This window comes from Tasmannia lanceolata, unplaced genomic scaffold (genome assembly GCF_043159265.1).
Source record: "Tasmannia lanceolata isolate RefF3 unplaced genomic scaffold, GAP_Taslan_0.1 ptg000037l, whole genome shotgun sequence".
Lineage (NCBI taxonomy): Eukaryota > Viridiplantae > Streptophyta > Magnoliopsida > Canellales > Winteraceae > Tasmannia > Tasmannia lanceolata.
Genome location: NW_027518714.1, coordinates 37992136 through 38005102, shown reverse-complemented (window position 1 = coordinate 38005102; position 12967 = coordinate 37992136).

Below are 12967 nucleotides of genomic sequence, written 5' to 3'. Positions count from 1 at the left end.
GAATGAGAGAGTTGTAGTCCGTTTTATAAAGAGTGTGCAAAACGTCATCCAAAATTAAAACCTCTGCAACTCTCTGACTTTAAGTTCAAAAGGGGTGAAATTTCTACCAGTCTTCAAATTCTCTTTCCGGGGAAAGAAATCTTCTTTTAAAAATCGTTGGGGTGAGAGAGTTGTTGTCAGTCTTATAAAGAGTGTGCGAAACGTCACCCAAAATTAAAACTTTCATAACTCACTTATTTTAAGTCGAAAACTGGAGAAATTTATATCAATTAGATGTCTTCAAATTCTCTTTCAGGAAAAAAAATCTCATTTAAAAATTCGGTGGGATGAGAGAGTTTTGGTCCATTTTATAAAGAGTGTGTGAAACGTCACCCAAAATTAAAACTTCCATAACTCTCTCTTTTGAAGTCAAAAAGTTGTGAAATTTCTACCAATCAGATGTCCTAAGATTCTTTTTCTTCGGAAAGAAATCTCATTTCAAATATTGTTGGGATGAGAGAGTTGTAGTCCGTTTTATAAAGAGTGTGCGAGACGTCATCCAAAATTAAAACCTGTGTAACTCTCTGACTTTAAGTTCAAAAGTGGAGAAATTTCTACCAATCTTCAAATTCTCTTTCCGGAAAAAGAAATCTTGTTTTAAAAATCATTGGGGTGAGAGAGTTGTTGTCCGTTTTTCAAAGAGTATGCGAAACGTCACCCAAAATTAAAACCTCTATAACTCTCTCACTTTAAGTCCAAAAGTGGTGAAATTTCTACCAATCGGAGGTTTTCTAATTCTCTTTCATGGGAAAGAAATCTCGTTTCAAAATTCGTTGGGGTGACAGAGTTATAGTCCGTTTCATAAAGAGTGTGTTAAACGTCACCCAAAGTAAAACCTCCATAACTCTCTCATTTTAAGTCAAAAAGTGAGGAAATTTCTACCAATCGGAGGTCCTAAGATTCTTTTTCTTGGGAAAGAAATCTCATTTCAAAATTTGTTGGAATGAGAGAGTTGTAGTCCGTTTTATAAAGAGTGTGCAAAACGTCATCCAAAATTAAAACCTCTGCAACTCTCTGATTTTAAGTGCAAAAGGGGTGAAATTTCTACCAGTCTTCAAATTCTCTTTCCGGGGAAAGAAATCTTCTTTTAAAAATCGTTGGGGTGAGAGAGTTGTTGTCCGTCTTATAAAGAGTGTGCGAAACGTCACCCAAAATTAAAACTTTCATAACTCACTTATTTTAAGTCGAAAACTGGAGAAATTTCTATCAATTAGATGTCTTCAAATTCTCTTTCAGGAAAAAAAATCTCATTTAAAAATTCGGTGGGATGAGAGAGTTTTGGTCCATTTTATAAAGAGTGTGTGAAACGTCACCCAAAATTAAAACTTCCATAACTCTCTCTTTTGAAGTCAAAAAGTTGTGAAATTTCTACCAATCAGATGTCCTAAGATTCTTTTTCTTCGGAAAGAAATTTCATTTCAAATATTGTTGGGATGAGAGAGTTGTAGTCCGTTTTATAAAGAGTGTGCGAGACGTCATCCAAAATTAAAACCTGTGTAACTCTCTGACTTTAAGTTCAAAAGTGGAGAAATTTCTACAAATCTTCAAATTCTCTTTCCGGGAAAAGAAATCTTGTTTTAAAAATCATTGGGGTGAGAGAGTTGTTGTCCGTTTTTCAAAGAGTATGCGAAACGTCACCCAAAATTAAAACCTCTATAACTCTCTCACTTTAAGTCCAAAAGTGGTGAAATTTCTACCAATCGGAGGTCTTCTAATTCTCTTTCATGGGAAAGAAATCTCGTTTCAAAATTCGTTGGGGTGACAGAGTTATAGTCCGTTTCATAAAGAGTGTGTTAAACGTCACCCAAAGTAAAACCTCCATAACTCTCTCATTTTAAGTCAAAAAGTGAGGAAATTTCTACCAATCGGAGGTCCTAAGATTCTTTTTCTTGGGAAAGAAATCTCATTTCAAAATTTGTTGGGATGAGAGAGTTGTAGTCCGTTTTATAAAGAGTGTGCGAAACGTCATCCAAAATTAAAACCTCTGTAACTCTCTGACTTTAAGTTCAAAAGGGGTGAAATTTCTACCAATCTTCAAATTCTCTTTCCGGAAAAAGAAATCTTCTTTTAAAAATCGTTGGGGTGAGAGAGTTGTTGTCCGTTTTAGAGACAGTGTGCGAAACGTCACCCAAAATTAAAACCTCTATAACTCTCACACTTTAAGCCCAAAAGTGGGGAAATTTCTACCAATCGGAGGTCCTAAGATTCTTTTTCTTGGGAAAGAAATCTCATTTCAAAATTTGTTGGAATGAGAGAGTTGTAGTCCGTTTTATAAAGAGTGTGCAAAACGTCATCCAAAATTAAAACCTCTGCAACTCTCTGACTTTAAGTTCAAAAGGGGTGAAATTTCTACCAGTCTTCAAATTCTCTTTCCGGGGAAAGAAATCTTCTTTTAAAAATCGTTGGGGTGAGAGAGTTGTTGTCAGTCTTATAAAGAGTGTGCGAAACGTCACCCAAAATTAAAACTTTCATAACTCACTTATTTTAAGTCGAAAACTGGAGAAATTTATATCAATTAGATGTCTTCAAATTCTCTTTCAGGAAAAAAAATCTCATTTAAAAATTCGGTGGGATGAGAGAGTTTTGGTCCATTTTATAAAGAGTGTGTGAAACGTCACCCAAAATTAAAACTTCCATAACTCTCTCTTTTGAAGTCAAAAAGTTGTGAAATTTCTACCAATCAGATGTCCTAAGATTCTTTTTCTTCGGAAAGAAATCTCATTTCAAATATTGTTGGGATGAGAGAGTTGTAGTCCGTTTTATAAAGAGTGTGCGAGACGTCATCCAAAATTAAAACCTGTGTAACTCTCTGACTTTAAGTTCAAAAGTGGAGAAATTTCTACCAATCTTCAAATTCTCTTTCCGGAAAAAGAAATCTTGTTTTAAAAATCATTGGGGTGAGAGAGTTGTTGTCCGTTTTTCAAAGAGTATGCGAAACGTCACCCAAAATTAAAACCTCTATAACTCTCTCACTTTAAGTCCAAAAGTGGTGAAATTTCTACCAATCGGAGGTTTTCTAATTCTCTTTCATGGGAAAGAAATCTCGTTTCAAAATTCGTTGGGGTGACAGAGTTATAGTCCGTTTCATAAAGAGTGTGTTAAACGTCACCCAAAGTAAAACCTCCATAACTCTCTCATTTTAAGTCAAAAAGTGAGGAAATTTCTACCAATCGGAGGTCCTAAGATTCTTTTTCTTGGGAAAGAAATCTCATTTCAAAATTTGTTGGAATGAGAGAGTTGTAGTCCGTTTTATAAAGAGTGTGCAAAACGTCATCCAAAATTAAAACCTCTGCAACTCTCTGATTTTAAGTGCAAAAGGGGTGAAATTTCTACCAGTCTTCAAATTCTCTTTCCGGGGAAAGAAATCTTCTTTTAAAAATCGTTGGGGTGAGAGAGTTGTTGTCCGTCTTATAAAGAGTGTGCGAAACGTCACCCAAAATTAAAACTTTCATAACTCACTTATTTTAAGTCGAAAACTGGAGAAATTTCTATCAATTAGATGTCTTCAAATTCTCTTTCAGGAAAAAAAATCTCATTTAAAAATTCGGTGGGATGAGAGAGTTTTGGTCCATTTTATAAAGAGTGTGTGAAACGTCACCCAAAATTAAAACTTCCATAACTCTCTCTTTTGAAGTCAAAAAGTTGTGAAATTTCTACCAATCAGATGTCCTAAGATTCTTTTTCTTCGGAAAGAAATTTCATTTCAAATATTGTTGGGATGAGAGAGTTGTAGTCCGTTTTATAAAGAGTGTGCGAGACGTCATCCAAAATTAAAACCTGTGTAACTCTCTGACTTTAAGTTCAAAAGTGGAGAAATTTCTACAAATCTTCAAATTCTCTTTCCGGGAAAAGAAATCTTGTTTTAAAAATCATTGGGGTGAGAGAGTTGTTGTCCGTTTTTCAAAGAGTATGCGAAACGTCACCCAAAATTAAAACCTCTATAACTCTCTCACTTTAAGTCCAAAAGTGGTGAAATTTCTACCAATCGGAGGTCTTCTAATTCTCTTTCATGGGAAAGAAATCTCGTTTCAAAATTCGTTGGGGTGACAGAGTTATAGTCCGTTTCATAAAGAGTGTGTTAAACGTCACCCAAAGTAAAACCTCCATAACTCTCTCATTTTAAGTCAAAAAGTGAGGAAATTTCTACCAATCGGAGGTCCTAAGATTCTTTTTCTTGGGAAAGAAATCTCATTTCAAAATTTGTTGGGATGAGAGAGTTGTAGTCCGTTTTATAAAGAGTGTGCGAAACGTCATCCAAAATTAAAACCTCTGTAACTCTCTGACTTTAAGTTCAAAAGGGGTGAAATTTCTACCAATCTTCAAATTCTCTTTCCGGAAAAAGAAATCTTCTTTTAAAAATCGTTGGGGTGAGAGAGTTGTTGTCCGTTTTAGAGACAGTGTGCGAAACGTCACCCAAAATTAAAACCTCTATAACTCTCACACTTTAAGCCCAAAAGTGGGGAAATTTCTACCAATCGGAGGTCCTAAGATTCTTTTTCTTGGGAAAGAAATCTCATTTCAAAATTTGTTGGAATGAGAGAGTTGTAGTCCGTTTTATAAAGAGTGTGCAAAACGTCATCCAAAATTAAAACCTCTGCAACTCTCTGACTTTAAGTTCAAAAGGGGTGAAATTTCTACCAGTCTTCAAATTCTCTTTCCGGGGAAAGAAATCTTCTTTTAAAAATCGTTGGGGTGAGAGAGTTGTTGTCAGTCTTATAAAGAGTGTGCGAAACGTCACCCAAAATTAAAACTTTCATAACTCACTTATTTTAAGTCGAAAACTGGAGAAATTTATATCAATTAGATGTCTTCAAATTCTCTTTCAGGAAAAAAAATCTCATTTAAAAATTCGGTGGGATGAGAGAGTTTTGGTCCATTTTATAAAGAGTGTGTGAAACGTCACCCAAAATTAAAACTTCCATAACTCTCTCTTTTGAAGTCAAAAAGTTGTGAAATTTCTACCAATCAGATGTCCTAAGATTCTTTTTCTTCGGAAAGAAATCTCATTTCAAATATTGTTGGGATGAGAGAGTTGTAGTCCGTTTTATAAAGAGTGTGCGAGACGTCATCCAAAATTAAAACCTGTGTAACTCTCTGACTTTAAGTTCAAAAGTGGAGAAATTTCTACCAATCTTCAAATTCTCTTTCCGGAAAAAGAAATCTTGTTTTAAAAATCATTGGGGTGAGAGAGTTGTTGTCCGTTTTTCAAAGAGTATGCGAAACGTCACCCAAAATTAAAACCTCTATAACTCTCTCACTTTAAGTCCAAAAGTGGTGAAATTTCTACCAATCGGAGGTTTTCTAATTCTCTTTCATGGGAAAGAAATCTCGTTTCAAAATTCGTTGGGGTGACAGAGTTATAGTCCGTTTCATAAAGAGTGTGTTAAACGTCACCCAAAGTAAAACCTCCATAACTCTCTCATTTTAAGTCAAAAAGTGAGGAAATTTCTACCAATCGGAGGTCCTAAGATTCTTTTTCTTGGGAAAGAAATCTCATTTCAAAATTTGTTGGAATGAGAGAGTTGTAGTCCGTTTTATAAAGAGTGTGCAAAACGTCATCCAAAATTAAAACCTCTGCAACTCTCTGATTTTAAGTGCAAAAGGGGTGAAATTTCTACCAGTCTTCAAATTCTCTTTCCGGGGAAAGAAATCTTCTTTTAAAAATCGTTGGGGTGAGAGAGTTGTTGTCCGTCTTATAAAGAGTGTGCGAAACGTCACCCAAAATTAAAACTTTCATAACTCACTTATTTTAAGTCGAAAACTGGAGAAATTTCTATCAATTAGATGTCTTCAAATTCTCTTTCAGGAAAAAAAATCTCATTTAAAAATTCGGTGGGATGAGAGAGTTTTGGTCCATTTTATAAAGAGTGTGTGAAACGTCACCCAAAATTAAAACTTCCATAACTCTCTCTTTTGAAGTCAAAAAGTTGTGAAATTTCTACCAATCAGATGTCCTAAGATTCTTTTTCTTCGGAAAGAAATCTCATTTCAAATATTGTTGGGATGAGAGAGTTGTAGTCCGTTTTATAAAGAGTGTGCGAGACGTCATCCAAAATTAAAACCTGTGTAACTCTCTGACTTTAAGTTCAAAAGTGGAGAAATTTCTACCAATCTTCAAATTCTCTTTCCGGAAAAAGAAATCTTGTTTTAAAAATCATTGGGGTGAGAGAGTTGTTGTCCGTTTTTCAAAGAGTATGCGAAACGTCACCCAAAATTAAAACCTCTATAACTCTCTCACTTTAAGTCCAAAAGTGGTGAAATTTCTACCAATCGGAGGTCTTCTAATTCTCTTTCATGGGAAAGAAATCTCGTTTCAAAATTCGTTGGGGTGACAGAGTTATAGTCCGTTTCATAAAGAGTGTGTTAAACGTCACCCAAAGTAAAACCTCCATAACTCTCTCATTTTAAGTCAAAAAGTGAGGAAATTTCTACCAATCGGAGGTCCTAAGATTCTTTTTCTTGGGAAAGAAATCTCATTTCAAAATTTGTTGGAATGAGAGAGTTGTAGTCCGTTTTATAAAGAGTGTGCAAAACGTCATCCAAAATTAAAACCTCTGCAACTCTCTGATTTTAAGTTCAAAAGGGGTGAAATTTCTACCAGTCTTCAAATTCTCTTTCCGGGGAAAGAAATCTTCTTTTAAAAATCGTTGGGGTGAGAGAGTTGTTGTCCGTCTTATAAAGAGTGCGCGAAACGTCACCCAAAATTAAAACTTTCATAACTCACTTATTTTATGTCGAAAACTGGAGAAATTTCTATCAATTAGATGTCTTCAAATTCTCTTTCAGGAAAAAAAATCTCATTTAAAAATTCGGTGGGATGAGAGAGTTTTGGTCCATTTTATAAAGAGTGTGTGAAACGTCACCCAAAATTAAAACTTCCATAACTCTCTCTTTTGAAGTCAAAAAGTTGTGAAATTTCTACCAATCAGATGTCCTAAGATTCTTTTTCTTCGGAAAGAAATTTCATTTCAAATATTGTTGGGATGAGAGAGTTGTAGTCCGTTTTATAAAGAGTGTGCGAGACGTCATCCAAAATTAAAACCTGTGTAACTCTCTGACTTTAAGTTCAAAAGTGGAGAAATTTCTACAAATCTTCAAATTCTCTTTCCGGGAAAAGAAATCTTGTTTTAAAAATCATTGGGGTGAGAGAGTTGTTGTCCGTTTTTCAAAGAGTATGCGAAACGTCACCCAAAATTAAAACCTCTATAACTCTCTCACTTTAAGTCCAAAAGTGGTGAAATTTCTACCAATCGGAGGTCTTCTAATTCTCTTTCATGGGAAAGAAATCTCGTTTCAAAATTCGTTGGGGTGACAGAGTTATAGTCCGTTTCATAAAGAGTGTGTTAAACGTCACCCAAAGTAAAACCTCCATAACTCTCTCATTTTAAGTCAAAAAGTGAGGAAATTTCTACCAATCGGAGGTCCTAAGATTCTTTTTCTTGGGAAAGAAATCTCATTTCAAAATTTGTTGGGATGAGAGAGTTGTAGTCCGTTTTATAAAGAGTGTGCGAAACGTCATCCAAAATTAAAACCTCTGTAACTCTCTGACTTTAAGTTCAAAAGGGGTGAAATTTCTACCAATCTTCAAATTCTCTTTCCGGAAAAAGAAATCTTCTTTTAAAAATCGTTGGGGTGAGAGAGTTGTTGTCCGTTTTAGAGACAGTGTGCGAAACGTCACCCAAAATTAAAACCTCTATAACTCTCACACTTTAAGCCCAAAAGTGGGGAAATTTCTACCAATCGGAGGTCCTAAGATTCTTTTTCTTGGGAAAGAAATCTCATTTCAAAATTTGTTGGAATGAGAGAGTTGTAGTCCGTTTTATAAAGAGTGTGCAAAACGTCATCCAAAATTAAAACCTCTGCAACTCTCTGACTTTAAGTTCAAAAGGGGTGAAATTTCTACCAGTCTTCAAATTCTCTTTCCGGGGAAAGAAATCTTCTTTTAAAAATCGTTGGGGTGAGAGAGTTGTTGTCAGTCTTATAAAGAGTGTGCGAAACGTCACCCAAAATTAAAACTTTCATAACTCACTTATTTTAAGTCGAAAACTGGAGAAATTTATATCAATTAGATGTCTTCAAATTCTCTTTCAGGAAAAAAAATCTCATTTAAAAATTAGGTGGGATGAGAGAGTTTTGGTCCATTTTATAAAGAGTGTGTGAAACGTCACCCAAAATTAAAACTTCCATAACTCTCTCTTTTGAAGTCAAAAAGTTGTGAAATTTCTACCAATCAGATGTCCTAAGATTATTTTTCTTCGGAAAGAAATCTCATTTCAAATATTGTTGGGATGAGAGAGTTGTAGTCCGTTTTATAAAGAGTGTGCGAGACGTCATCCAAAATTAAAACCTGTGTAACTCTCTGACTTTAAGTTCAAAAGTGGAGAAATTTCTACCAATCTTCAAATTCTCTTTCCGGGAAAAGAAATCTTGTTTTAAAAATCATTGGGGTGAGAGAGTTGTTGTCCGTTTTTCAAAGAGTATGCGAAACGTCACCCAAAATTAAAACCTCTATAACTCTCTCACTTTAAGTCCAAAAGTGGTGAAATTTCTACCAATCGGAGGTCTTCTAATTCTCTTTCATGGGAAAGAAATCTCGTTTCAAAATTCGTTGGGGTGACAGAGTTATAGTCCGTTTCATAAAGAGTGTGTTAAACGTCACCCAAAGTAAAACCTCCATAACTCTCTCATTTTAAGTCAAAAAGTGAGGAAATTTCTACCAATCGGAGGTCCTAAGATTCTTTTTCTTGGGAAAGAAATCTCATTTCAAAATTTGTTGGAATGAGAGAGTTGTAGTCCGTTTTATAAAGAGTGTGCAAAACGTCATCCAAAATTAAAACCTCTGCAACTCTCTGATTTTAAGTTCAAAAGGGGTGAAATTTCTACCAGTCTTCAAATTCTCTTTCCGGGGAAAGAAATCTTCTTTTAAAAATCGTTGGGGTGAGAGAGTTGTTGTCCGTCTTATAAAGAGTGCGCGAAACGTCACCCAAAATTAAAACTTTCATAACTCACTTATTTTATGTCGAAAACTGGAGAAATTTCTATCAATTAGATGTCTTCAAATTCTCTTTCAGGAAAAAAAATCTCATTTAAAAATTCGGTGGGATGAGAGAGTTTTGGTCCATTTTATAAAGAGTGTGTGAAACGTCACCCAAAATTAAAACTTCCATAACTCTCTCTTTTGAAGTCAAAAAGTTGTGAAATTTCTACCAATCAGATGTCCTAAGATTCTTTTTCTTCGGAAAGAAATTTCATTTCAAATATTGTTGGGATGAGAGAGTTGTAGTCCGTTTTATAAAGAGTGTGCGAGACGTCATCCAAAATTAAAACCTGTGTAACTCTCTGACTTTAAGTTCAAAAGTGGAGAAATTTCTACAAATCTTCAAATTCTCTTTCCGGGAAAAGAAATCTTGTTTTAAAAATCATTGGGGTGAGAGAGTTGTTGTCCGTTTTTCAAAGAGTATGCGAAACGTCACCCAAAATTAAAACCTCTATAACTCTCTCACTTTAAGTCCAAAAGTGGTGAAATTTCTACCAATCGGAGGTCTTCTAATTCTCTTTCATGGGAAAGAAATCTCGTTTCAAAATTCGTTGGGGTGACAGAGTTATAGTCCGTTTCATAAAGAGTGTGTTAAACGTCACCCAAAGTAAAACCTCCATAACTCTCTCATTTTAAGTCAAAAAGTGAGGAAATTTCTACCAATCGGAGGTCCTAAGATTCTTTTTCTTGGGAAAGAAATCTCATTTCAAAATTTGTTGGGATGAGAGAGTTGTAGTCCGTTTTATAAAGAGTGTGCGAAACGTCATCCAAAATTAAAACCTCTGTAACTCTCTGACTTTAAGTTCAAAAGGGGTGAAATTTCTACCAATCTTCAAATTCTCTTTCCGGAAAAAGAAATCTTCTTTTAAAAATCGTTGGGGTGAGAGAGTTGTTGTCCGTTTTAGAGACAGTGTGCGAAACGTCACCCAAAATTAAAACCTCTATAACTCTCACACTTTAAGCCCAAAAGTGGGGAAATTTCTACCAATCGGAGGTCCTAAGATTCTTTTTCTTGGGAAAGAAATCTCATTTCAAAATTTGTTGGAATGAGAGAGTTGTAGTCCGTTTTATAAAGAGTGTGCAAAACGTCATCCAAAATTAAAACCTCTGCAACTCTCTGACTTTAAGTTCAAAAGGGGTGAAATTTCTACCAGTCTTCAAATTCTCTTTCCGGGGAAAGAAATCTTCTTTTAAAAATCGTTGGGGTGAGAGAGTTGTTGTCAGTCTTATAAAGAGTGTGCGAAACGTCACCCAAAATTAAAACTTTCATAACTCACTTATTTTAAGTCGAAAACTGGAGAAATTTATATCAATTAGATGTCTTCAAATTCTCTTTCAGGAAAAAAAATCTCATTTAAAAATTCGGTGGGATGAGAGAGTTTTGGTCCATTTTATAAAGAGTGTGTGAAACGTCACCCAAAATTAAAACTTCCATAACTCTCTCTTTTGAAGTCAAAAAGTTGTGAAATTTCTACCAATCAGATGTCCTAAGATTCTTTTTCTTCGGAAAGAAATCTCATTTCAAATATTGTTGGGATGAGAGAGTTGTAGTCCGTTTTATAAAGAGTGTGCGAGACGTCATCCAAAATTAAAACCTGTGTAACTCTCTGACTTTAAGTTCAAAAGTGGAGAAATTTCTACCAATCTTCAAATTCTCTTTCCGGAAAAAGAAATCTTGTTTTAAAAATCATTGGGGTGAGAGAGTTGTTGTCCGTTTTTCAAAGAGTATGCGAAACGTCACCCAAAATTAAAACCTCTATAACTCTCTCACTTTAAGTCCAAAAGTGGTGAAATTTCTACCAATCGGAGGTTTTCTAATTCTCTTTCATGGGAAAGAAATCTCGTTTCAAAATTCGTTGGGGTGACAGAGTTATAGTCCGTTTCATAAAGAGTGTGTTAAACGTCACCCAAAGTAAAACCTCCATAACTCTCTCATTTTAAGTCAAAAAGTGAGGAAATTTCTACCAATCGGAGGTCCTAAGATTCTTTTTCTTGGGAAAGAAATCTCATTTCAAAATTTGTTGGAATGAGAGAGTTGTAGTCCGTTTTATAAAGAGTGTGCAAAACGTCATCCAAAATTAAAACCTCTGCAACTCTCTGATTTTAAGTGCAAAAGGGGTGAAATTTCTACCAGTCTTCAAATTCTCTTTCCGGGGAAAGAAATCTTCTTTTAAAAATCGTTGGGGTGAGAGAGTTGTTGTCCGTCTTATAAAGAGTGTGCGAAACGTCACCCAAAATTAAAACTTTCATAACTCACTTATTTTAAGTCGAAAACTGGAGAAATTTCTATCAATTAGATGTCTTCAAATTCTCTTTCAGGAAAAAAAATCTCATTTAAAAATTCGGTGGGATGAGAGAGTTTTGGTCCATTTTATAAAGAGTGTGTGAAACGTCACCCAAAATTAAAACTTCCATAACTCTCTCTTTTGAAGTCAAAAAGTTGTGAAATTTCTACCAATCAGATGTCCTAAGATTCTTTTTCTTCGGAAAGAAATTTCATTTCAAATATTGTTGGGATGAGAGAGTTGTAGTCCGTTTTATAAAGAGTGTGCGAGACGTCATCCAAAATTAAAACCTGTGTAACTCTCTGACTTTAAGTTCAAAAGTGGAGAAATTTCTACAAATCTTCAAATTCTCTTTCCGGGAAAAGAAATCTTGTTTTAAAAATCATTGGGGTGAGAGAGTTGTTGTCCGTTTTTCAAAGAGTATGCGAAACGTCACCCAAAATTAAAACCTCTATAACTCTCTCACTTTAAGTCCAAAAGTGGTGAAATTTCTACCAATCGGAGGTCTTCTAATTCTCTTTCATGGGAAAGAAATCTCGTTTCAAAATTCGTTGGGGTGACAGAGTTATAGTCCGTTTCATAAAGAGTGTGTTAAACGTCACCCAAAGTAAAACCTCCATAACTCTCTCATTTTAAGTCAAAAAGTGAGGAAATTTCTACCAATCGGAGGTCCTAAGATTCTTTTTCTTGGGAAAGAAATCTCATTTCAAAATTTGTTGGGATGAGAGAGTTGTAGTCCGTTTTATAAAGAGTGTGCGAAACGTCATCCAAAATTAAAACCTCTGTAACTCTCTGACTTTAAGTTCAAAAGGGGTGAAATTTCTACCAATCTTCAAATTCTCTTTCCGGAAAAAGAAATCTTCTTTTAAAAATCGTTGGGGTGAGAGAGTTGTTGTCCGTTTTAGAGACAGTGTGCGAAACGTCACCCAAAATTAAAACCTCTATAACTCTCACACTTTAAGCCCAAAAGTGGGGAAATTTCTACCAATCGGAGGTCCTAAGATTCTTTTTCTTGGGAAAGAAATCTCATTTCAAAATTTGTTGGAATGAGAGAGTTGTAGTCCGTTTTATAAAGAGTGTGCAAAACGTCATCCAAAATTAAAACCTCTGCAACTCTCTGACTTTAAGTTCAAAAGGGGTGAAATTTCTACCAGTCTTCAAATTCTCTTTCCGGGGAAAGAAATCTTCTTTTAAAAATCGTTGGGGTGAGAGAGTTGTTGTCAGTCTTATAAAGAGTGTGCGAAACGTCACCCAAAATTAAAACTTTCATAACTCACTTATTTTAAGTCGAAAACTGGAGAAATTTATATCAATTAGATGTCTTCAAATTCTCTTTCAGGAAAAAAAATCTCATTTAAAAATTCGGTGGGATGAGAGAGTTTTGGTCCATTTTATAAAGAGTGTGTGAAACGTCACCCAAAATTAAAACTTCCATAACTCTCTCTTTTGAAGTCAAAAAGTTGTGAAATTTCTACCAATCAGATGTCCTAAGATTCTTTTTCTTCGGAAAGAAATCTCATTTCAAATATTGTTGGGATGAGAGAGTTGTAGTCCGTTTTATAAAGAGTGTGCGAGACGTCATCCAAAATTAAAACCTGTGTAACTC